Source organism: Lepisma saccharinum, chromosome 22 (assembly GCF_977018435.1).
Source record: "Lepisma saccharinum chromosome 22, izLepSacc3.1, whole genome shotgun sequence".
NCBI classification, from domain to species: Eukaryota; Metazoa; Arthropoda; class Insecta; order Zygentoma; family Lepismatidae; genus Lepisma; species Lepisma saccharinum.
The window spans coordinates 18,522,968-18,549,373 of record NC_139250.1 but is presented as its reverse complement, the minus strand read 5'-3'; the positions used below and the strand labels follow the sequence as shown (position 1 = coordinate 18,549,373).

General features: G+C 40.7%; 1 protein-coding gene across 2 annotated transcripts in view; it reads left to right on the top strand.

Annotated features, from left to right (window-relative positions):
- The window catches only part of Ac76E (adenylate cyclase type 2 Ac76E), a 943,073-nt gene that overhangs the window by 215,221 nt on the left and 701,446 nt on the right, over window positions 1-26,406 (top strand). For both annotated transcript variants that reach the window (XR_014443972.1, XM_083143984.1), the window contains exon 2: window positions 10,337-10,356. The gene's annotated coding sequence lies outside the window, so the exon portion shown is untranslated. The remainder of the gene's footprint in view (window positions 1-10,336; window positions 10,357-26,406) is intronic.

The following is a 26,406-nucleotide window of genomic DNA, read 5'->3' as shown; positions in this document are numbered from 1 at the left end:
TTTGAAGGATTAACATTTTGGGGTGTAAAATCAACTTTGAAGGATTAACATTTTGGGGTGTAAAATCCACTTTGAAGGATTAACATTTTGGGGTGTAAAATCAACTTTGAAGGATTAACATTTTGGGTGGAAAATCCACTTCGAAGGATTAACATTTTGGGGTGGAAAATCCACTTCGAAGGATTAACACTTTGGGTGAAAAATCCACTTCGAAGGAATACATTTTTGGGGAAAATCCACTTCGAAGGAATACATTTTTGGGGAAAATCCACTTCGAAGGAATACATTTTTGGGGAAAATCCACTTCGAAGGAATACATTTTTGGGGAAAATCCACTTCGAAGGAATACATTTTTGGGGAAAATCCACTTCGAAGGAATACATTTTTGGGGAAAATCCACTTCGAAGGAATACATTTTTGGGGAAAATCCACTTCGAAGGAATACATTTTTGGGGAAAATCCACTTCGAAGGAATACATTTTTGGGGAAAATCCACTTCGAAGGAATACATTTTTGGGGAAAATCCACTTCGAAGGAATACATTTTTGGGGAAAATCCACTTCGAAGGAATACATTTTTGGGGAAAATCCACTTCGAAGGAATACATTTTTGGGGAAAATCCACTTCGAAGGAATACATTTTTGGGGAAAATCCACTTCGAAGGAATACATTTTTGGGTAAACCTGCTTCAGACAAATAAAATTTGCGTAAAAATCACTATATGAGAATAGAATTTGGGAACAAAATACTTTTTCCATGTAAAATTACTTCGGTGTAATACATTTAGAAGAAAATTTACTTCGGGGAAAATATTTTATAAGCAAATATGCTTCTGTGAATACATTTTTGGAGGGACATTCGGTTCGGAGGAATGCATTTTGGAGGAAAATTCGCTTAGGACGATGCATTTTGGATATAAATCCACTTAAGTCAATGCATTTTGGAGGGAAATTCCACTACTGCAGAATAAAATATTCAAACCCTGCTCCCAAGCTGAAACAAAAGAACCACGTCTCTCATTAATTCTCATCAATGAAACATGAAAGTGCTTTCCTGTTCGATGAGACCCTTTTCACGTTCGGTAATAATGCAGACGTAAAAAAAAGTTCCTGACTGAAGGATTCCTGCCCGATATTTAAAGAGAACGCCAAAGCCTTCATAGAGGAACCCAACCTTCGTCGGATCCTTAAATAACAAAAAAGAGAAGCCGCGGTTGTAAATCTGATCTTTCAGGCGGACGTGTGTGAAATCCATTAACCCACATCCACACACGCTCGCACACTGGCTACTTGTCTCCCTTTGCACATAAACAAAGAAGGCGGCCGCTCCTTCACTTCGGATCTATTTTTAGATTCGCGGATCTATTTTCGCTCTCGTAATATCCCTCCGCGCTACACTAGCTTATTTGCTCCGCCTGTTTTGGTATCCCGATTACAATTCTTGTCTTTAACCCTTCCTTCTCGGTTCTTTGTCATTTTCTTTCTGGTGTCCGGAATGCGCTCTGAACGGAAACTTGTGCGCCAGGATCCGGAGGCAGTGTTGCCAGCTGCGTAACATAAAAATGTTCCAAATGTCTTGAAGGTCATAAAAACTATGCCTTGGAAGTCCTAACTGTTGACCCAGAACAAGGTTCTTGTCGCAAGGAACGTCCAAACTTTCATTTCAGATTTCGGTTGAAAGTTTTCGGCCCCATCGAACCCGGTGCTTTGAGTTTTGCGGTCAGGAGATACATGCGTGAACAGGGCTTAATTTTTTCAGTAACGTTTTCTTGCAGTAACTTTTGTGGACTGACATGACTTTTCGCAGTCCCACCGAGAGCATTTCCCGCTTTGAAGACGCGGGTTCGACATTTCAAACAGTCCACAGGACACTTCTGTTGAGCGATCTATCATGAATTCTAAAATGAATTCTAAACGGATGATTATCCGATATCCATTTTGAACGCAACGGATGATCCTAATAGTTCGGATATCCGAATAATCCAATTATCTGGTTAAGGCGAGGAGGGACAATTTCCCCTAGGTCTTTCTCGCTGGGGCAGCTGCTGATCACTGTTGCCAACTTCGCTCTTTTGGAGCCAGATCTAGCTCTTTCGTGCACTCGTTTGATTGTGAACTGTGGCACCCGCCTTCTGCCCCACTATAATGCCACCACTGGCTCCGGCCCATACATACCAACTTTTGCCATGAGTGTACATTTTGCACGAGACGTGATATTCGTATAGCTACAGGCTGCGTCACCCACCTCTTCTTTCCTCCCCATGTATTTTTATATATAGCGCTGTGGCTAAGATGAAGATGACAATTTTGTTATCCGGGAACCCTTTATTTTCGATTTTATATTAACATCATTGGATTATTGCGATGGGTGATGCCGCCAAATCTAGGCGGTGAAAACTTAAGAATAAATTGCCATCACTTTAAAGCTAACGGTAATAGCAGCACCCCCACCCCTCTGACAACTAAAATTACCCAAGTATTCACTTTATGCAGCCTTCGTTAATCTAGCTCCTTGAAAGTCCTCTTTAGCTATATTAATGGTGAAATTTAGCTCTGTTATGCACATCAGGTTTGGCAACACTGCTAGGATGGCCGTAGGAGGCAAGGAAAAATGCACTAGGCTTATGGGACCATTATTTTATTCGTTCTCTCGGGAATATCAAACATCCGATGACGTAGAAAAGTACATGGACAGAAAAATGACATGTTGAACTATGTCATAGTAGTAGGAAAAGTCGAAACTCCCATTTGATGAGCCGTAACTTGAAGTTGAAGTTGATGTCCCATAAGAAATACATGGGATTCGGTAAATACTAAGTCATCATATTTTTCAAAAATCGTACAAGGCTTAATAATCAACTTAGGAAACCGCTTCCACTTGCCACATGGGCGGAGATCTTTTTAGTAGCATTGCTCATTCCGACGATATTGGAATAAATGCATGTCTGGTGCGTAATTGTCCCTCTTCGCCTTAATCCGAATATTTGAATAGCAATAATATCCGGATAGAACAAATTTGATTAAGAATTTGTAGACCATCGAATATAAGGTGCTACTCGTATTTTGGTCGATATTTTGACCATGCAGCTGATTACAAAATTCCTGTTTTCTTATTATCTTGATACTTTTCTGTTCGGTCGGAAACACTTACAGTGGGTTAAACGAAGCTTTGGCACGCCATGGGAATGCACCCCTCCCTCCCCCGAATGCAAAGTTACGTATGGAAGTTGGCGCGAATTTTAAATTCGTTCACTTATTTGACAAAAAAATGTATAACTGGTAGACAATTTGACCAATCTACTTCGGGTAACTTTTGTTTTTCAGCTAAAACATCAGGGCATGAAACCGTGTATAAATCAAAACGCCAACGTCAATAAGAGCGGTTGGGTGGGCCGCGGCCCCTAACTTTCTATGAAAAAATCATAAAAATGGGAAGTTTGCCCCCTTTCCCCCCGCTATTTTGGAAAGGGGACGCAAACTTTAGCCTTATTTTCAAAGAATTGTCTTTTTTCAACCGAAAGAAAGTCCTTTCAAGTTCTTGGGTGAATTACCTTATCGAATATATGAAACAAACTCCACATTTTTGATTTTTTTCCATTGAAAGTTGGGGGTCGTGGCCCAGCCAACCACTCTTATTGGATTTAGCGTTTTTATTTCTAAACAGTTGCATGCCCTGATGGTCTAGCTGCAAAACAAAAGTTACTCGAAGTAGATTGGTCAAATTGTCTACGAGTTATAACGTTTTTGTCAAATAAGTGAATTTAAAATTCGCGTAAAAGGCCTCGGGGTTACTTTCGGACGACCCTCTCGGCAGAGTAACGGTAAAACGGATAAACGATAACACTGTTCGGATAATGAACATTCGGATATCCGAACATTTAGGATAATCAGAATATCCGATATCCGGATAGAAAATTAACCGATATTCGGATAGAATTTAATCTGATTTGGCCATCCATAGTCTAGAAAAGTTGATTTTACAAGGCCATCTTGTCTCGTTACCAATCATTCCTGCATTTCTTAGCTGCTACATTTAGAAAAAAGGCCTTTTTTCTGTAGAGCGAAGACCGCGACGAGGCTAGGAACATTTCTTGTCACGTCTCGAGAATGAAGAAGCATGCTTAGTTCTTGTATCATGAGCCACTGTCCTGTCTTGTTCTTATCTCGTGTTAAATCAACCTGAATGGCAATTCGTTTCACCACGAAATGTAGTTTTTGAAGCGAAAAGGTGGGAAAAGGACAAGATTCGGTTCCGAAAGTTACCAGCTGGCAACAGTGGCACAGGCCAACTCCCAAGCGGCAACAGGAGAGTACAGAGAAAGAAGGTGTAAAAAAAAAGAGAGAGAGAGAGAGAGAGTATATGCGGCAGCTGGTCTTCTCCTTTTGGAACCTGGTCAGAAATTTTGCAACTTTTCGCGGAAAATCTTCACACAAAAGATGACTTCCTTTTCTCCTATGACATGAAGCGAATGTTGTGTTCTCTCAAAAGGAATTTTTATGTTACCAAGACGCGTTTGCAAAGGTAACTTTTAAACATAACCGAATTTTAGTTACATCGTCCAAAAGAGTAATCAGTTATTATTAAGTTTACTTCAAAAAGTAACTAAGTTACTTTTTCAGTCACTTTATTCTAAACAAAATACAACTTTTTTAGATAGAATACAACTTTGTTAGATAGAATACAACTTTGTTAGATAGAATACAACTTTGTTAGATAGAATACAACTTTGTTAGATAAAATTCAAATTTGTTAGATAAAATTCAAATTTGTTAGATAAAATACAACTTTGTTAGATAAAATACAACTTTGTTAGATAAAATACAACTTTGTTAGATAAAATTCAACTTTGTTAGATAAAATTCTACTTTGTTAGAGAAAATTCAACTTTGTTAGAGAAAATTCAACTTTGTTAGAGAAAATTCAACTTTGTTAGAGAAAATTCAACTTTGTTAGAGAAAATTCAACTTTGTTAGAGAAAATTCAACTTTGTTAGAGAAAATTCAACTTTGTTAGAGAAAATGCAACTTTGTTAGATAAAATGCAACTTTGTTAGATAAAATGCAACTTTGTTAGATAAAATTCAACTTTGTTAGATAAAATTCAACTTCGTTAGATAAAATTCAACTTCGTTAGATAAAATTCAACTTCGTTAGAGAAAATTCAACTTTGTTAGATAAAATTCAACTTTGTTAGATAAAATTCAACTTTGTTAGATAAAATTCAACTTTGTTAGATAAAATTCAACTTTGTTAGAGAAAATGCAACTTTGTTAGAGAAAATTCAACTTTGTTAGAGAAAATGCAACTTTGTTAGATAAAATACAACTTTGTTAGATAAAATACAACTTTGTTAGAGAAAATACAACTTTGTTAGAGAAAATACAACTTTGTTAGATAAAATACAACTTTGTTAGATAAAATACAACTTTGTTAGATAAAATACAACTTTGTTAGATAAAATACAACTTTTGTTAGAGAAAATTCAACTTTTGTTAGAGAAAATTCAATTTTTGTTAGAGAAAATTCAGCTTTTGTTAGAGAAAATTCAACTTTTGTTAGAGAAAATACAACTTTAGATAAGATATAACTTTTTTAGATAAAATATAACTTTATGACAACTTTGTTAGATAAAGTACAACTTGAATAACATGCTTCAGACATGAATTTCAAGCGAAGTGTTCATTTTTTACTGTGATACTATAAAAGGTAATATCAATTACCAGTAAGTTATTATGAACCCTATATATTTAAATATAAAAAAATAAAGACAATAAATTCAAACCAAACTACAGACTCCGTGGACAGTCTTAGGAGAGTGGTCTTGCCTACCGAACGTACTGCATGACGTATTAGAAATACGTATCAGTCGCTTAATGAGAATGGGCATGCTTTTAATTTTGCTGTTAGGTTGATTAATCTAGTTTATTTTACTTCGCATTTCTGCAACTTTTGACTAATCGCGAAGATGAGGGCGACTGGTATAATGAAATGATGAAGGGCAAGGAACACCAATGCCCGGACAGGGATTTGGACCCTGGGTTCTGGTGTTGTAGACTCTGCCAAGGAAATCTGCAAACTCGGCACAAAAGGTGTTTCAGCGCAACATCCACCAGGAGGCTTTACGTTTTTTCAATAAAAATATTTACGGAATTTGACAGGTTCTGGAGCGGGAAAACTTTTATGAACTCCATTAGATGTTTCGCCTCTGAAATACTAGCTGCGACAGCTGCTGCCATCTGGCGTTAACTGGGAACTCCTAGATTCCCAACCGAATATGGCTGCACGTATGTTTTTTGCAGACTCTGCAGATAAGCTAATTGGGACTGGATCTACACCTTAAGGCGGGAACCGAACTTGTATGTGCCTCCAGCAGATATAGAACACGCAACCTCTAGATTGGAACGAATTGAATGAATCAATTTGTTTTGCTTTGCATTTATCCCACTTTTGGCTAATTGCAAAGATGAAGATGAGTGGTAATAAGATGAAGGAGATGAAGATGCAATCATGAACACATATGGACAGCACACATCAATGTCTCAGAGGATTTTACTGGTCATTGGTCCAGGCGCCAAAGTATCGCTATTTTGCAAGATGTGGTCCCTCTTGATTGGGCGACGACATTAATGTGTGTGTGTGTGTATCTGTATGTATGCGTGCGTACCTACGTGCCTCTTTTGTGAGTGTGCATTCATTAATTGCACCCTGTCATCACTCATCCTTGCCGTGGTGATTAGTAATAAATCACAGAAAAGTGATGTAAAGTAAACTATATCAATCATACAGGGTGGCGCACGAACAGTTGACACATTTCAAATCTAAATTTTAAAAGAAATAAACTGTGGTCTGAGCTGAACAATACACAAGCGCATTCGGTAGTCCTTGGAAATACGGGTAGGCGGCCTATCGCTGGGCGCGCTGGGCATGGTCTATAACTTGACAAGTTTAAAAACAAGACGCTGCAATCCATTGTTTGCGCACCTTACATCACATTTCCCCACTCCATTGTCTGCGGGGACGTTCATTCGCAGTGTTGCAAACTGGAGGGAGCTGAATCCTCTGAGAATTTTCAACGAAATTTGAATGTGAAAGGCATGAATTAGTATCCCGTCACCTACGCTACCTATTGATTGCGCTAAATTCTAAATACATTTTGATATTTTCCCTTTAAACCTTAAATGAAATAAGTTGTATTAGGGATATTTCTTACCAGCATAATAAATGTATGAAATAAAACGATAGAAAAATGAAAAATATATAAACGATAGAACTGAGCTCACCTTCTAAATGTTTTCTAGTTCTCCTTCTTCAGTTTCACTCTCCCACTCGTCCGAGTCTGTATCTACCGATGAATCTGTGTCCGTGTCTGAATCGGCTTCACCAAGTCTAATTATCAGTTCATCTACACGCTCGTCCATAAGTCCATCTTTCAAAGTAAGAATCTTGCAGCCAAGAGTAAAGAGCATGACTATTTCAATGCTTTAGAAAAGAACACAGGCAAGCGTGTTATCAGATTGCCTTCTCGTGGTGATTGTTGTACGATAAACAAACAAACCAACACCCCACTCGGTTTAAAAAACAAACAAAAAAAAACTGGACACTGCTCGATGTCGCATTCAGAAAATGAAGTCATTCGCCCTGTAGTTTCTCTTAGTTATAAACCTTAACGCACGTGCGTAATACTACAGTTTACGATCGGCGCACCGCACGCATTTTCAAAGGCCGGATTAAATAAAATGAACCACTGATATAATAGGAGCCTGCATGCACCGTCACGCTAAACAGTGAAAATTGTTTGTCATATTTGTTTTAGCTTAATTTTGCTGAGTTGGCACCACTGGTAATCTCAACGCCAGACCAGTGAGTAGAAGAGTGGTGGGGAGGATGACGTAATACGAAGTGCTCCGCAGCGATCTGCGCATATCGGGACTTAACTTGTCAGGCTATAGTAAGCACATCCATTTCCCGGCAGTCAGTGCAGCGCGCCAAAACAGTCCTGTTGTATGCAGAAACGAAGAGCGTTACAAGTACGCAACGAAAATTTCGCTCATTTCAAAACACGATGGGCTCCAGCAAGAAACGCCATTCTTCGTTTGTACCGTACGTTCGAGGAAGAAGCCACCGTGAAAGAAGAAAGACGACCTCGCGTTGATCAAGTTCGGACCCCTGAAAACATTGAGGCTGTTCGAGTTGCCATGACACGTAGCCCTCACATCTCACCTCACCCCACCTATCCCTCGCACCGCTAATGTTGTGTTGGACTTTTTGAACACAGTTTTTGGTGATAGAGTGATTTCCAATCGATATCCTGATCGTCACAATGGAGGTTTCTTCTGGCCGCCTTCAAGCCCAGATTTAAATCCCTGTGATTTTTGTGTGTTTTTTTAAAAGGAAAAACTCTTCCCCTTAAAGCCAGCAAACATTATGGAAATGCGAGGTTGGATAGTTCAGTTGTGTGGTTATATTCACGAAGACATGTGCCGTAGAGTGGTAAGAAATATGCGCACCCGCCTTGAAGAGGTTGTTCGGCTAAACGGGGCCATACTAAACATGAGATACAGTGAGAAAACTTTACACGGACAGACATTCTGTATGTCATAATATGCACATGTAATATTTATAAATAAATTTGCAATCTAAATTTCAAATGTGTCAACTATTCGTGCGCTACCCTGTAGATAAATACATACTGTAGATAATATAAGACACACACACACTGAGAGAGAGCGAGAGAGAGAAGGTATGTTTCAGCATTTAGGGTGGCTGTTTGACACGTCCCCTTTCGATTCCCGGTGTGCTGGAGGTCAGGTGGAATTTTTCCCAGCAACATCCGTACATGGAGAGTATCTGGAGTTCACCCAGCCTCTAATAAATCGACACGGGAAGATAAAGGCGACCGGAGCGTGGTGCTGACCACACCTCCACAAATGACAGAGATTGTGGAAGTGTTGGACCCTGCGACCACATCCCCCCATATGCCTTGACGGTATAACAAGAACTGGCGTCCTATTGTTGTTGTTGTTGATTTGTTCATAACTGTAGAGAAAAGCCTAAAATAAGCCTCAGCATCTAAACGCACGGTCATGAAAATAGGCGGCTGGGCAGAATTGCACTGTTGCCACATATGGGGAAAGCAAAGCGAAAGCGGGACAAAAGTCGCTGGTTCCCGCGCACTGTGTGGCAACGTCAACCGGGCTGCGTTGCCTAGTTCGAGCGTGAGGCCGACCTCTCTCTGGGGCACTTTTGTGTCATCCCTGACCTTTCTAGCAAAATATTGTCAGTTTGTATCACGTGGATTACAAAGCCCAACTCTACAACGAGATCTTTCATTCTTAAACCTCCGAACACAAACGGGGTTGTGCTCCGACGTGGCAAAATCGCAAACTTCTGCAATGCGCCTAATTTCATGGCCGTGCCTTTTTGTTATGCTATGTAATTTGTTCTAAGCCTTGCCTCTGGGTAACTTCTAAACTCGTCTGTGTAGGGATAATTAATCTGCCGTGACAGTTTCTAAACTCCTTCTCAGCAATCAGGATAATTTATACCATGCTCCTAACCCCGCAACTAAATTTTAATCTCTTATTAACATATATTTGCTTACAGCTCTATCAACATTACGTCTTCTTGCACGTTATTTCTTGTTTAAAAGATAAATAGCTGAAACTTGAAATATGTACCAGCGTTTCCTTAGTTGAGATGTCAGGCTATACTCTATCCCAGGGATCTCTGGAGCAAGGCGTATAACGGCACTGCTTCATTGCTCCAAACAGCTGGTAGCTACAGTTCTTTCTCCCCTCCACGCAATCCGGTTTCCTCTCACGAGTCACTACTTGCACATTACTTGTTTTCGTTCGCTTCCTCCAGAGATTCCTCGGACAGAGTATAATTGATATCTGAATTTTTCAAAATCCAATTTTATAATTTTTTGTTGTGGTCTTGTGAATGTTTACCTAATAAATTAAAATTTTAATGTTGATTGATGATTGAGTTACTTCGCTTTTCTGCCACTTTTGGCTAATCGCGAAGGTGAGGATGAATGGTAGGATTATACTGAATGGGAGTCCAGACACCAGAGCCTCGTTAGTCTGCAAAATTCAATCCAAGGTGAACTATGTGGAAGGGAGCTTGACATTTGTGAGCCTTTGGAAATGTCACCCCTTACACCTCTTCTTTAATCTTGAAAAATATTTACAATATTAGTAAAGGAAAAGTATTAAATTTCAACAGGTTCGAAAATTTTAGTTTAGAAACAGGTTAGACATTGTATTTAATGTTATCAATTGCTTGAAGTATATGGTTTTAATGAAAATTAATATTTCATGTATTCTTCTTTCCAGAGTCACTCACCAGAAGCCAGGTAGGTGGCGTTCTCCTGTCTGTTGAGAATTAACAATAAGGTATGTTGAAAATCTAGCACTTAGTGGTGGCCGCGGTGGCTCAGTCGGTAACGCGTCTGACTACCATGCTAAAGGTCCCGGGTTCGATCCCCGGCCGGTTCAAATCCGGGAACTTTTCTAACGGTGGAAGCGGCCCCGGCGCCCACCCAGCGTCGAATAACATGGGTACCTGGGGGAAACCCTGGGGGGTAAAGGCGGTCAGGGGCGTGATGCTGATCACATCACCCCCACTCACGACCGGATCAAGAAAGTGTGGGGCGTTACCCCCGCACCCCCTATACGCCTTCATGGCGTGGTGCTATGCACAGGGGAACACTTTACTTTTTTTTTATTTACTTTACTTTAGTGGTGGTTTCCATCCTGTCGCTTGGTCTGTTTTGCTTTCGCAACAAGAAAACTGACAGTTCTCTACGTGTAGTAATGGCGGACATTCATTTACGTCATCACAGTTGCATCATGGGAACAGATGACGTCATACCACGGCAGTTCTGGTACCGAGTGCTTCTGGTAAACGTTTCAATCGCAGTATTTACATTATATTTGCCACGGTTATTTAAACGAGCATTGGCTGCTCAAATAGTAATTCGTGTACAAGTTCCAAAGCGCTTTTGCAGTATATTTGCAGTTGTTTTAGCAGAGAGAGCTTGTTTGTTGTTGTATTTGCCTGAAAACTGTTCACAGGGTTTAGTTGGAATTTTGGAGCGGAGTGGCTGTCAGATAATAAACATAATAACGACGATAACAGATGTTAATTTATAACATTTAAGGTGATATATTCACAATACCGGGGAGTATTATTGTAGATTTTTGTATGCGCAAAATTTCTCAACACGTTTCAATATGGCGGATGAAACAATTTTTTTTAATGTTGTGAATGATTCGAATTGTGCTCATATTTGTGTAGACTGCATTTATGGATATTAAGAAAGTAATCTCTCGGCTGTATGTTTTAAATAAAATCTCTGTAAAATACTTCGTCGTACAGGAGGGGCGGGGTCGAAATGGGGCCAAGACACCAATAGTGTCTTAAATATAAATGTGTATCAACCAGGAACACTGGGTGCTTCAACTGGTATTGCATATGATTAAGATAGGTCAAACTGTTTCAAGATGATAGACGAATAATAGATTTTGCCTGTGTTGTTTACTCTAAATTCTGCGGATATTTTCGAATCTCTGTTTAGGATATATTTATGAAGCATAAGAAAGTACTGTGACTATATTGACAATATTCAGAGCATTATTTAGATATAGTTTTATGAATAAATCTTTAAAATATTATGCGTAGCTTCGTAGGGGAGTGGGGCTTAATACACATTTTACACCCGTAGCTGTAGTATATTGAGGTTTTAGGATAATTTTACTATAATTGCTAAATATATTGATCAAATGGTCTTTGATAAAAATCGGTCTGACTGTTTCAAGATGGCGGACGAAAATAACTTTTCCCATCAGGCGAGAATCTGACGTTCTGCTACCATTCACCTAGTTTATATTTTTGTAGAATGAGAATCTAAAATCTCAGTGATTTTTGGGCAACACTCAGACTAAAAGTTTTAAATTACGTAATTTTTTAGCCTTGAGGATAATCATAGTTTGAAGCCTTGATCGTCGTTGCGGTAGTTTCAGGCCTTGACGTCAATTGTTGTAGTCAGCGGCGTATATTCAGGGCTATCTAGGCTATCTGCAAAGCCCAGACTCGGTGAAAAAAATACACAAAAAATATCTATCAGAAAATGTGCATAAAATTGTTCATTTCAATAAGAAGATGAACCTGATTTCTTAGAGGAGTTGGAAACATTGCCCACTTTCTTTGAATTCGCGAGACGGCTGGCACAGCGCCGGTGGGCAACTCCACGGGATTGTCGGGCAAGCTTGACTGGGCCCCGATCAATGTTGCAAACCAATTTTCCCCAGCATGTAATTTCCCCAGGATCGGGGAATTGTGAAGCCAAACTGTTACAGGAGAGAGAACAGGGTTGCTTATGGCGGGGGAAAAACCCTCTGAACTTCCTCGACAGTCTGGCTCAATGTTGCAAACCAATTTTTCCCAGCATGTAATTTTCTCAGGAATGGAGAATTTTGAAGCCAAATTATCGCAGACAAGGGGAAAGTATGTCACATGGCAGGGACAAGAACATCATTGAACGCTTGCAGAGGAGTTGGAAAAGAGGTTGTTGACCTTCAAACAACTAGAGATACAGTGGGGAGTAGAAAATTGTTGGCTGAGCGGGAATGGTTTACCGAAATGACAAGGACCAGTTCTAGTCTAGATCGCGTCGAGTGGTCTTGGTGCATGGAATTTATTTAGATGCAGCGTGTGAATACAGTAGTGAGTGGATTGTATTTTTGTGAATGATATGTGCTGTGTTGTGTAGTGAAAAGAAATGAGGGACATAATTAACAAGCTGTCTATAGCTTACGAATGACGAGAATCTCCAATTCGTTGTGGATTTTTCTTGTATCTCCACTTGATGGGCCCGACCCTGTGGCCGAGTGGTTAGCACATCGCGCTGCGACGCCAAGGGTCCCGGGTTCGAATCCCGGTCGGGCTTGGTTGTTTGTGAATGTCCATTCATCAATTTCATCAATTCATCACTCAACCCCATCTTCGCAAATTAGCCAAGAGGCACAAAACGCGAAGTAAAATAAACTAAATCAATCAATCAATCAATCAATCCACTTTATGAATAGATAAGATAAGGTAATGGGGATCGGACCTACAGTTAAAGTGGTATCTAAACCACTATGTATCGAACCCGGGAATCCTTAGTTTCAAGGCAACGACGTTGCCACTGCGCCAACAAGGAGTACCCGAACTTAAAACCGTGAAAATAGGTAGGTTGAAATTTTATTTTTATTCTCGAATATAGGCCTACATAATATTTCACAATAAGGACCTCTTAGTTATGCAAATAAGAATGAAATTCTTGAAACCCTTTCCTTACTCACGGTGTACATTTCCATGATTTATTTATGAGGTATATATTTCTAATCACAGGGTCACATCACTTCAACCCGCCACCCCAAATGAGTTAAAAAAAACGACACCAGCAAATTTTTGTTCATTCGAACACTATGATATGGTGCGATAGCCCAGGTTCTTAACCCAGTATACGCCACTGGTTGTAGTAGTTTCAGGCCTTGGCGTCAATTGTTGCAGCAGTTTCAGGCCTTGACGTCAATCGTTGCGGTAGTTTCAGGCATTGACGACAATCGTTACGGTAGTTTCAGGCCTTGACGGCAATCGTTACGGTAGTTTCAGGCCTTGACGGCAATCGTTACGGTAGTTTCAGGCCTTGAAGGCAATCGTTACGGTAGTTTCAGGCCTTGACGTCAAACGATGCAGCAGTTTCAGGCCTTGACGACAATCGTTACGGTAGTTTCAGGCATTGACGTCAATCGTTACGGTAGTTTCAGGCCTTGACAACAATCGTTACGGTAGTTTCAGGCCTTGACGTCAATCGTTGCGGTAGTTCCAGGCCTTGACGACAATCGTTACGGTAGTTCCAGGCCTTGACGCCAATCGTTACGGTAGTTTCAGGCCTTGACGGCAATCGTTACGGTAGTTTCAGGCCTTGAAGGCAATCGTTACGGTAGTTTCAGGCCTTGACGGCAATCGTTACGGTAGTTTCAGGCCTTGACGTCAAACGATGCGGCAGTTTCAGGCCTTGACGACAATCGTTGCAGCAGTTTCAGGCCTTGATGACAATCGTTACGGTAGTTTCAGGCATTGACGTCAATCGTTACGGTAGTTTCAGGCCTTGACAACAATCGTTGCGGTAGTTTCAGGCCTTGACGTCAATCGTTGCGGTAGTTCCAGGCCTTGACGACAATCGTTACGGTAGTTTCAGGCCTTGACGTCAATCGTTACGGTGGTTTCAGGCCTTGACGACAATCGTTACGGTAGTTCCAGGCCTTGACGTCAATCGTTGCGGTAGTTCCAGGCCTTGACGACAATCGTTACGGTAGTTCTAGGCCTTGACGCCAATCGTTACGGTAGTTCTAGGCCTTGACGGCAATCGTTACGGTAGTTCCAGGCCTTGACGTCAATCGTTGCGGTAGTTCCAGGCCTTGACGACAATCGTTACGGTAGTTTCAGGCCTTGACGTCAATCGTTACGGTGGTTTCAGGCCTTGACGACAATCGTTACGGTAGTTTCAGGCCTTGAAGGCAATCGTTACGGTAGTTTCAGGCCTTGACGGCAATCGTTACGGTAGTTTCAGGCCTTGACGTCAAACGATGCAGCAGTTTCAGGCCTTGACGACAATCGTTGCAGCAGTTTCAGGCCTTGACGGCAATCGTTACGGTAGTTTCAGGCCTTGACGGCAATCGTTACGGTAGTTTCAGGCCTTGACGGCAATCGTTACGGTAGTTTCAGGCCTTGACGGCAATCGTTACGGTAGTTTCAGGCCTTGACGTCAATCGTTACGGTAGTTTCAGGCCTTGACGTCAATCGTTACGGTAGTTTCAGGCCTTGACGGCAATCGTTACGGTAGTTTCAGGCCTTGACGTCAATCGTTACGGTGGTTTCAGGCCTTGACGACAATCGTGACGGTAGTTCCAGGCCTTGACGTCAATCGTTGCGGTAGTTCCAGGCCTTGACGACAATCGTTACGGTAGTTCCAGGCCTTGACGCCAATCGTTACGGTAGTTTCAGGCCTTGACGTCAATCGTCGTCGTAGTCGATTGAAGCCTTGACGCCAATCTGGTCGTTTGAAACCTTGACGCCAATGATTGCAGTTGTTTCAGGCCCTGACATCAGGCGTCAACGTCAATCGTAGTTTCAGATCTTAACTTCACTCAGCGTTGGCGTCGTTCTTGGTATTGTAGGCAGAACAACAATTACGCGCATTGTTAGGTGGGAGTGAAATGCCACTTATGAATGTGTGGGATGGCTGATCAGAACCTAACATTAAAGTTATGGAACATTTCAGTAAACAGCGATACAAACATTTCACTTCCTACTTGAATTAATCTTCTCTTTGTGCGATAACACGTTTATTATTGTACTTCCATTTTATTTCGAACATATCGGATTTTACTTTCAAAAAGCTTTCCATTAATACTTTTACAGCAATTTTCATCTCGTAAGCTTTTGCAGAATCTCTATCTGGTGCACAATTAATTATCATCTCTTTACATAGTTTTTGCTTCTGTAATAACCTTGTGATATTACTAACCGTAGGTTCGAGGCTTTGCTGGTAAATTTTGTGTAGGACTACTTTTTAAGGGTATTATGTAAATGTTTATGAAGTTCAAAACTGAGTCATGTAATTTAGCAGCATTGTTGAAATCTGGGTTTATTTTTTAATAAAGGGAAACTGTGTTTTATGCGGCTTAAAGGAGCCTGCTTTTAATTACTAAAAGTGCACTGATTTTAAAAACAGTACTTTACGTTATTGAAATATTTTGCTTGTTACTCGCTTTTAACAATGCCGTTACAATGCAATCCTCATTATAATTCCATTGTAGCAGTTGAATAATAGATAATAGTATGTTTATATTAAATCTATTTGATATTCCTCTTTAGGATGTAATCATCGGTTCAAATGTCGCTATTAGCCAAGAGTGGCAGAAATGCGACGTACGTTTTTCTTAAGAAAATCTCATTACCAAAATTGAAGTAAGCATATTCGAAATACACAATCATATTTACACCCAATAATTTCATTGATGACATAAGTCTTGCTTAATTGTTATTATATTAGATTTTCTCTGTGCTACAACATGGTTAAAATTCTGTGCAGGTAAATAGCATTATAAGGTATTCACAGTAACACGACGCTTAAACCAACGTGGAAACAGCTTGTTCTGGTCTGGCCCAGTCGGAAATTGTAAATCAATCCCGCCCCTGCGAGAGCGGCAACCCACAATCCCTTGGCGTTGAAAGGGTTGCCGGCGCATCAGGGTTAATTGCCGCTGATACTGTGTAAGCATCACGCTTTGGTCTCTTCAAGTACAGATTAGATCGTGGAAAGAACTGGGAAAAGCTTTCACCTTGCTCCAGGATGGTGTTAATGCTACTCTAAAAGCCGTAGAAATTCTAGAAGAAGTATCCACGGTGTATAGGATCCGGAATTTGACCATTTTTTTGGAAGGTAAGAAAGGTTTAATACGAAAATATTGTGTAATTGAGTTTCCTTGCCTTCATGCGGATTGCACCTGAAGAACAAAATTAGAATGAGATGGTATCGTTCTACGCTCGATCTTACCGCACTCGTAGTGGAATGATTGACAACGTCCCATATTTCAGAACATAATAATCAGCACTGTTAACCTAAAACCCATATATGGAAGGAAACCATTCTGTGCAATTACAAATCTAAATTATAATTTCGTATATTACGTAAGATTCAAATACAACACATATGAAAGTATGCAATATCTACAGACCGTAAAGGTAAAATGGATACACATGCAGACCTGCCTAATCAATTACAAATATCGTATCACAGTACAAGAAGTACGTGTACAGTGGAATACATGAGTATTACCTTGCAAATTGTCCATCACCATGTTCGTGAACTTTAATTGACCCAATAAGAGCCTCAAGAATTAAGAGAGAACTCAAAACAAGTTGATGACAACTTCTTCACCAGCATACATAAAAATCCATCGCTTAAAAACACACAGGATGTAAGGGAAAAATTGATGAAAATAGTCATGGACAATTTGCACGGTAATACTCATGGATCCCACTGTACATCATTGTTCACATACCGAAAAGGATAAAGATATTCTGCGAAATAATAAAATGCAGTTATAACATAACAGTGGCCGCGGTGGCTCAGTCGGTAACGCGTCTGACTACCATGTTCAAGGTTCCGGGCTCGATCCCCGGCCGGTTCAAATCCGGGAACTTTTCTAACGTTGGAAGCGGCCCCGGCGCCCACCCAGCGTCGAATGACATGGGTACCTGGGGGAAACCTTGGGGGGTAAAGGCAGTCAGGGGCGTGATGCTGATCACATCACCCCCACTTACGACCGGATCAAGAAAGTGTGGGGCGTTACCCCCACACCCCTATACGCCATCATGGCGTGGTGCTAAGCATAGGGGAACACTTTACCTTTACCTTTAGTTATAACATTCAATCGAACATCATTTTAATGTGACAATAATCGTAGAAACTTAAAATGTCAGCGTTGGTAGTTTCAGCCCATAATCATCTATTTCATTTTTATACAGGGTGTTGCAAAATACCTGTTACAACGCTTGGGAGGTGATTCGATAAGTAAATACAAGGAAAAAATGTCATGTGAAAAAATGTCGAAATCGGCACCGTTTGCGAGCGACAGGCATGCGAAAATCGCCTCACACCATGTGTAAAGCACAATAACTCAAGAAGGAAGAAAGATATCAATGTCGGATTAAAATAATACAAAGAAAGTCGTGCCTGACGAATACAATGGTGCAGCAATTGAGGCCCATTGTAAATTGCGCAAGGGGACTCTCAAAGAAAGTGGGCAATCCCCTGATGGAAAATATAGGAAATTTACTACTATTTTCTACATAATGTTGAGATCGGAATGTAGGCAGTAAAAAATTACGACGTATGTCCACATGTCCCACTACTGCAGGGGCACCGTCCCACACTCGGGACATAGGAAATTCACTCGAAAATGACGCTATGCCGTCAAATTACGCTCAGATTGATTTCAGCTAATTGATACAGAAAGCCCCACTAGAGGCGCTGTGAGTGTAGGTCACCTGTTACGTATTAGTGTTGGTGGATACTACGTAGAGAGTGTAGTCGACCGTTGTTTTCCTGTCTTGTTCTGCGTCTCGCAGCGTGGAGTTTAGTCTGGCGTGTGTGTATGGTTGAATTGCGCCAAGGAATATTGTACGTAGAGTACGTATTCCCTTGTTCTTTCTCGGTTTGCAACAACTGCGTGGACACCTGTGTGACATTACGTGGGTGCTAATCACGGTAGTTGTGATCCGTCACTCGGAGGGAAAGTGCCCCTGTTGCTGGGCAGTTCTCGAACAGGAGAATGGTGGAGTACTCTACCCACGAGCTTGCTGATATGCATCTCGTTTATGGAGAGGCAAACCGAAACAGCCGTGAAGCACGGCGTTCGTATCAAGAACGTTTTCCCAATAGGCGGTTACCAGCACATGCACTCTTTCAAAGACTTGATGCTCGACTGCGTGAAACTGGATCTCTACTACCCCGTAGGTGGGATTGTGGAAGACCCCGCACTGTGCGCACCGTGCAATTTGAAGAGGACGTGTTGGACGCGATACGAGACCGTCCTGACACCAGCACACGTGTCATTGCTCGTACTCAACAAACCCACCATAGCAATGTGTTCCGCGTTCTTCAGGAGGAGGGATTGCACCCATACAAATTGCATAAGGTGCACCACATACTGCCCACGGACTTTCCCCTACGCATGGATTTCTGCCAATGGTACGTGCAACAAACTCTTGCCATTCCAGATTTCCCCAACAAGAGTTTTGTGGACCGATGAGGCAATATTCACCAAGGACGGCATGTTCAATAGCCACAACAGCCACGCTTGGGATATGGACAATCCGCATGCAATCATTGTGCGCCATCATCAACATAGGTTCGCAGTGAATGTGTGGTGTGGCGTAGTAGGTGACCACTTGATAGGCCCGTACATTTTGCCTTCTACTTGTGTGGTGGGAAGTATCGGGTGTTTCTACATAACGTATTACCTGAACTTTTGGAAAACGTGCCACTGGCAGGTAGACAACGTATCTGGTTTGAACACGACGGCGCCCCCGCACATTTCGACCGGGGAGCCAGGGCCTTACTCAACGATATTTTCGGCGATCGTTGGATTGGCAGGGGTGGACTTTTACCGTGGCCACCTCGTTCCCCCGACCTCACATCACTGGATTTCTTTGTGTGTATAAAACCCCTGTGGAATGTACTGATGATCTCGTTGCTCGTGTTAGTGCCGCTGCTGGGACAATTGGTGACATGCCAGAGATATTTGCGCGTACCAGACAATCAGTGCTTCGCCGATGCCATCTTTGTCTTGAAGTTAATGGCGGACATTTTCAACAACGTCTCTGAGTATAACGGTGTTTGTGAGCCCCTATCAGCACCGCATAGTGTCCTTTAGTGAAAGGTGCGAGTGAAAATGCTGGATATCGCTGTACTTCATACCGTCGATCTGCATGTGCGGAGGTTGTGCGCTTCTCAGTGGAATCCCTTCCAAATGTGCTGTGACTGGAAATGTTACATGCCATTGTGTGCGTTTTCTCGCCATTCTCCGTCTTCATTCCTTCGAGGATTACCCAGTTTCTTTGGGGAGCTCTTGTAGTGTATGTACAGCTTGACGACATGTGGCCATTGTTTAACTTTTGTTTTTCGTACTGGAAAGTAGTGTGTCAACATTAAGGGATTGAAAACGTTTTTTATGATTTTCCCGTATTTTTTTCCATTTTTGGATGGTGTCCCAGCAGTAGTGAGACATGTGGACATACGTCGCCATTTTTTACTGGCTACATTCCGATCTCAACATTATGTAGAAAATAGTAGTAAATTACCTATATTTTCCATCAGGGGATTCCCCACTTTCTTTGAGAGTCCCCTTGCGCAATTTACACTGGGCCTCAATTGATGCACCATTGTATTCGCTAGGTACGATTTTGTTTGTATTATTTTAATCCGACATTGATATATTTCTTCCTTCTTGAGTTATTGTGCCATAAACATGGTGTGAGGCGATTTTCGCACGCCTCTCACTCGAAAACGGTGCCGATTTCGACATTTTTTCACATGGCATTTTTTCCTTGTTTTTACTTGTCGAATCACCTCCCAAGCGTTGTAACAGGTATTTTGCAACACCCTGTATATCTCTGTAAGATATAGAGAACTGCATTTTAACATGAATATGATTACTATGTTCACTTGTTTTTTAATTTCACTTCGTCTTTTGTTTCACGATACGTATTTGAGGACCCACTACCATAGACATAAGACGCAAATAGGGTTCGAGAGTTCAAGTGTATTCGGCTCGTTCCAGCGTTTTTCGCTCGAGCGCAAGACCTGTCAATTCTGTATGCCATCTAGCGTTGCACGTGCGAAGAATCGCAAAATGGCATGCTTTGGCTGCTGTTGGAACCAGTTGCGCACGTACTCCTTGTCGTTATCGTCCGAATGAAACAGTTATCCAGCAGTGCTTTTTTGAGCTCACCGAAGATGTGGAAGTCACACGGGAACAGATCTGGACTATAGGGGGAGTGGCTCAGGATTTCCCACGACTGTATGTCTTGACGAGCTCATCCATCTGCGCAACATGCTGGTCTGTGACACGCTTCGGTACTCCACTCCGCGTGACGTCCACGAGCGACATGCGTCCTTCGCGAAAGCATTTGTTCCACTCCTGCACTCTTGCCCGGGACATACAGTACCTTCCGCTGTCCAGAAGCGGACAACGCCCCGTTGCTCCTCTTTGAATGCCTCCATTACTTACAAATTTTCCAATTTCTGCTTTTTGCGATGTTCTTATAGTAGTGGTGATGATAATTTTTTCACCTCCTTCTTTATTGATATTTTTTCTTTCCAGAATCAAATTCAGGCTGACTTAATTTTTACAAAGTTTTATAATAACAAATTTCAATGGTTTTTTGACAATATAGTCTGATTTTATCTTATTGAATAATTCAAAAGCAAAAATAGATTTTTTTAAAAAATCGTTACTATGTTGAGATATGGTTTGCTATGGTGAACAATAGATGGCTCCGGACTTGAGTATTTTTGTATAATTTTTCTTTATTGTTTTTGAATGTTTTACTGTGGTAGAAATAAGTTAATATTTTGATCTTTTTTTTACGGAATATAGGCCTTTATTTAAGATTTAGAAGATAACCACTTGTAAGAAGATAACAAAGTTTAATTTCTAATTGCCATAAAGAAAAATGTACAGGGGGATGGACAAAAATATGCAAACACCACGACATCGGAACGGGTAGTATCGACGCAAGTTTTCCACTTGAAATCAGACGCGGTGCGACATTCTTTTGTTTTGCGCCGTGAGATAGGACCCTATCGGACTGGTAGGAGTCGAGAGTTGCGCTGTAGATAGCGTGCTGTGCTGTTGATACTGAATCATGTCCGAGCTGACAGTGTTTCAAAGAGGGCAAATTGTTGGTGTCCGGCTTGCAGGCGCCTCTGTTACCAAAGTAGCCATGTTATTTGGCGTATCGAGAGGGACTCTATCCAAGATCATGATGGCATAATGGTGTGTCCGGAAAGACATTACCAGATTAACACCTGCGTGGACGAAAATGTACACCGAGTGACAGAGACAGGACACTGAGAAGGGTTGTGACCATGTTTTGCATGAAGAATGGTGCAAGATCCCATTATCCACCATCCAGGACTGGTATTTGTCCATTCTTCGGAGACTGCAGGCAGTTTTGGAAGCTAAAGACGGTCCTGTACCTTATTAGCTACAGCATTCAGACTTTTCTTCGTAGGTGTTTCCATATTTTTGTCCATCCCTTGTATGTAATTGCATTCTATAGAAATATAAGAAGGCTAACTTTTTCTTGCCAAATGACTCCCATATCAAAATAATTTTCATGATATTGATATACACAACAATTTTAATTTCAATCAATCTCTCTTTCTCCCTCCATTCATTCTCTTGCACCTTTCAACATCTCTTTCTCTTACCGCTCAGCCTCTTGCACCGTGAAAGCTCTCTCACAGTGCAACATCTATATTCCCTGTATCACAATGGTCACAATCCCACTGCATAAAGTAGGAACACACTATCTCATCGGAGCGTTCGTATATCCAGGACATTTTCCGTTCCAACCTGCATTTTTTTTCGTTTTGACAGACAAAGAGTGAGACAGGCAAAAACCTCCACGGTCAGTGAATCAAAACCTATTTCCCGGAGGTGTCCAAATGTTGACCGTTGCGAGGGCCTCAAAGCAGAAAGCTGGTGAACCGCGAAATGGTGGACAGATAATAGTGGTTGCTATTGATTTGTCGATGGACTCCTTTTTCACACGTTTCACCAGCCCCATTGGCCAGAGGCCGTTTCCAGCTGTTCCTCTGTTCATTTTCTCACCACCCGTTCCCCCAGTTTACATGCTATTTTAAAAATAGAATGTCAGTCGGTATACTGTGTATATATATATATAATATATACCATTTAGACCATAGGCGTAGCTACGGGGTGTGCCGGGTGTGCCTAGGCACACCCTAATGAGCTGCTTTATCAAAGAGAATTAAAGACAGATATTTCAATAAGAGAGAAAATAAGCGGCAGTTTGTAAGAAGTTAAAAATGTCATTACTTGGTACAAACGTGTGCATTATCGCTGATGAAACGAGTGTCTGTAGTTTTTCGATTTTTTGATGTCATTGGAGAAAGAAGATATTCACTGCATTCTACTCTGTACTGCAGCGCTTTTCTTCTATACCTGTCACAAGCTGCACGTGTGAGAGAGAGCTTTCTCCAAGCATACCCAAGTTAAAACTCAATTAAGAGCAACTCAGGAGCAGGATAGATAGATTGTGGAGCAGGAAAATCTTAGTCTATTGATGTAAATGAAGTTATTGATGAGTAAAGAACATTTTACCTTTTGACAGACGTCTCTTGTTGTAGATGACGTGTATTTTGATGTATTTGTTTGTAACATTTATGAACATTTTGTGTGTGTGTGTAATTTCTATGCAATTTGATTTTTTTCTGCTACATATATTCAGAATTTTCAACACTGTCATTTAGTGAATTTATATTCCTTTACAAACATCAGTGCAGTTAACGAGCCAAGTGATTGTGTTGCAAAATATGCTCTTAAAAAGGTACAAGACCTTATTTGTTTTGTGCACACCCAAATATAAAGTTCTAGCTACGCCTATGATTTAGATGGTTCGGTGGCGATTCACGTCAAAGTGGTAGACCTACAATGTCGCTACACCGCTTGGGTGTTCTGTGGTGTGTGTGTGTGTGTGTGTTCCTTTGCACTCATCCTCATCGTCACGATTAACCAAAAATAGAAGAAAAGCGACGTAAAATAAGGTAAAATACAAATACTATAAACTATATAAAATATTCAAAAACCTCCTAGAAACCCAAAAATAACTTAATAATTAATGTTCATACCGCATATGTACGAGGGAAGTGTGAAAAGTTTTGAGCCTCACAGGGAAGGGGTATTTGAGCTACAGTTTCACATTATGATTTCTCTACATAATCTCTATAGTCACCCTCCTCCAAGATCAATGCACTTATGCATTCTGTGCTGAAGTTTGTTTACAGTAATCTGGTAGAATGATTTGTCCCGAGTCTCACAGCACTGAAAGACCGTCTTCGTCCGTGTGGAAGTGACGTCCTCGAAGTGAGTTCTTCATAGCAGGGAAAAGATGAAAATCTGGCGGGGCCAGGTCGGGGGAATAAGGTGGATGGGGAAGTGCGGTGAAGCCACATCGACCAAAGCACCCTGTGCAGTGAGGCCTTGCAGACAGAGGTACCGAATCACTGCGCTCTCTTCTCTACACTTCATTCATTTTCAACCTGACAAAAACATAGAAGAAAACATGTGAATGCCATAAAGGTTCGCACAGTGTGTCTCAAAACTCACACCTTACATCCTCCAAAATTTTAACTAGCTAGCATCACTCCTTCCATGTGAGGCTCAAAACTTTTCACTCTCCCCTCGTATTTCACATAAAATATATGTATCTATGTAGTACTATTTACATGTACTATGTAGATGAATGGACGACAAAAGGGTAAACAATGCCAAGATAGACCGAAAACCAACTATTTGATAAATAGGTAACGTCTAATTACCAAGAGTACAAAAATCTCACAATAAATAGTTTTTGTGTAGATATAAAGTGGTATGGATTGATATACGACCAAAAAATCTATATTTGTCCATAGTTACCATGTTCCCGTAATATTAATCACGAATTCATATTAACATGAAGAATAACAAACAATTTACAAAATTATGATCTACTTGTAAGTCTTGCCTTGTAATCAAGGAGTATCGTGTTAAACCCCTGGTGGAGTCATATTACAGCCAATCTGATCCAACTTCAAACTGTAGGTCCAGTTCCGATTGGCCTATCAGAGCATAAGGTGTACAAAGTTTAACTTTGATAGAATAATAGTTGGAGTCGATTTCTCAAACTTTCTCTTTTGAAAATATCCTGCGAGTTCTGTTCTCCATATCTAATTGTTATCTCTGGGTGTAAGGTGTTACCCTTTGAGGAGACACCCAAATGTCAACCTATAGTACAGTGGGATCCATGAGTATTACCTTGCAAATTGTCCATCACCATGTTCGTGCACTTTATTTCACCCAATAAGAGCTTCAAGAATTAAAAGAAAACTCAAAGCAAGCTGTTGACAACTTCTGCATCAGCATACATAAACATGTATCGCTTAATAGCACACAGGATGTAAGAGAAAAGTTAATGAAGGTAGTCATGGAGAATTTGCACGGTAATACTCATGGTTCCATCCCACTGTAAAACCTGGACTGCCATTTTCAGACTAACAAGATACTGGCGTGTGGACTCATATTCATTATATACAGGGTGTTCCGTTCAAACCTCCCACAATTCAATTCATCATTGCTAAAAGGTTATGAAACATGATTGTATGAGTGTGGTACTAGCCGAAAGAGAAGCTATTATTTTCTTTGATTGTTTGGCCTCTCGCCTTGTTTTGGCGAAAAGAAAGAGAAACTCAAAGAATTTTATTGCATGACCTCGAAGTTCACCGTTCTCTCACTATGGAGCGCCACAATCGCATAAAGCACAATGGCGACTCCGCAGCAGTGCGCACAATCTGTATTCAAGGTATGCAGAGAACAAATCAATCATTACAGTGCAAAGAAATTACCGGAGAGAATATGGAGGTGAAGCATCTGATGGAAAAACCATTAAGGCATGGTGTACGAAGTTTTTGGCGACTAGAAGTGTTAATAAACAATCCGGAAATTCTCAGATTGGATATTATTCGTGCTACAAACGGCGGTGAACACATAGAAGTGTATTAGAGTTCAGTGTAGAGGTGTATTCGTATTTAGCGCTTCATGCAATAAAATTCTTTGAGTTTGTGTTTTGTCTAGTACCACTCGCATCCATTATGTTTCACAACCTTTCAGCAATGATGAATTGTAATGTGGGAGGTTTGAGTGGAACACCCTGTATAATGTGGAATTTGTGTTTTGTGTGTTGTCGATATGTGCTTGCGACTGCCCTTGCGTCAGTTTCATCTGATAACCACTCATACTCATCTTTGCGATTAGCCAGAAGAGGCAAGAAGACGAAGTAAAAACAATCACTCTAATTGTGATTTGTGTACAATCTCTAAGTGATATCTAGACCTCGGATTTTTAGGATCTAAAAATGTACTTTTAGTTTCCTAAAATAAGCTCTAAAAATCCAAAAATAGGTCCGAAAAATTCTAAAATAGGTTCTAAAAATATTAAATTTGACTAATAAAGTCCTAAAGAAGGTTCCAAAAACAAATTGGTTCAAAGTTCCTAAAAAATATTAATTTGGTGCAATTGTTAAAATCAAAATTCCAATGGAACCGTGAGAAATTTTAAGAGATGTGCATAGGCCTAACCATCAAAAATGAATTTTCTAACCAAACTTTCATTTCTGTGAATCATTTTCAAAATGATCCACTAATTATTGTAATACTAACACTTGTACTATTATCCTCAGACATCACTCTGTCTTTTATCTGTGATGATCATCTTCGTATGGTGCAAATTTGAATGCTAGAAAGCACTAAAAGTAAGCAAAGCAATGCGGATCAGAAGTTTGCACTTTGGCCTGTGCTGGCAACAGTGGCGCCAGACATTTCACTTTGTTTAGAGCTTGATAAAACATTCTGGACTTGGAGGGAAATCAACCTGTGTATGTTTCAAACAAGTTAGTCATTGATTGTGTTTCATTATCAAACAACAAATACTTCTGTGATATGTAAAAATCATGTAAAACGCAAAAGAAATATAAAACGTAAAGAAAACAGGTTTGATGTAGG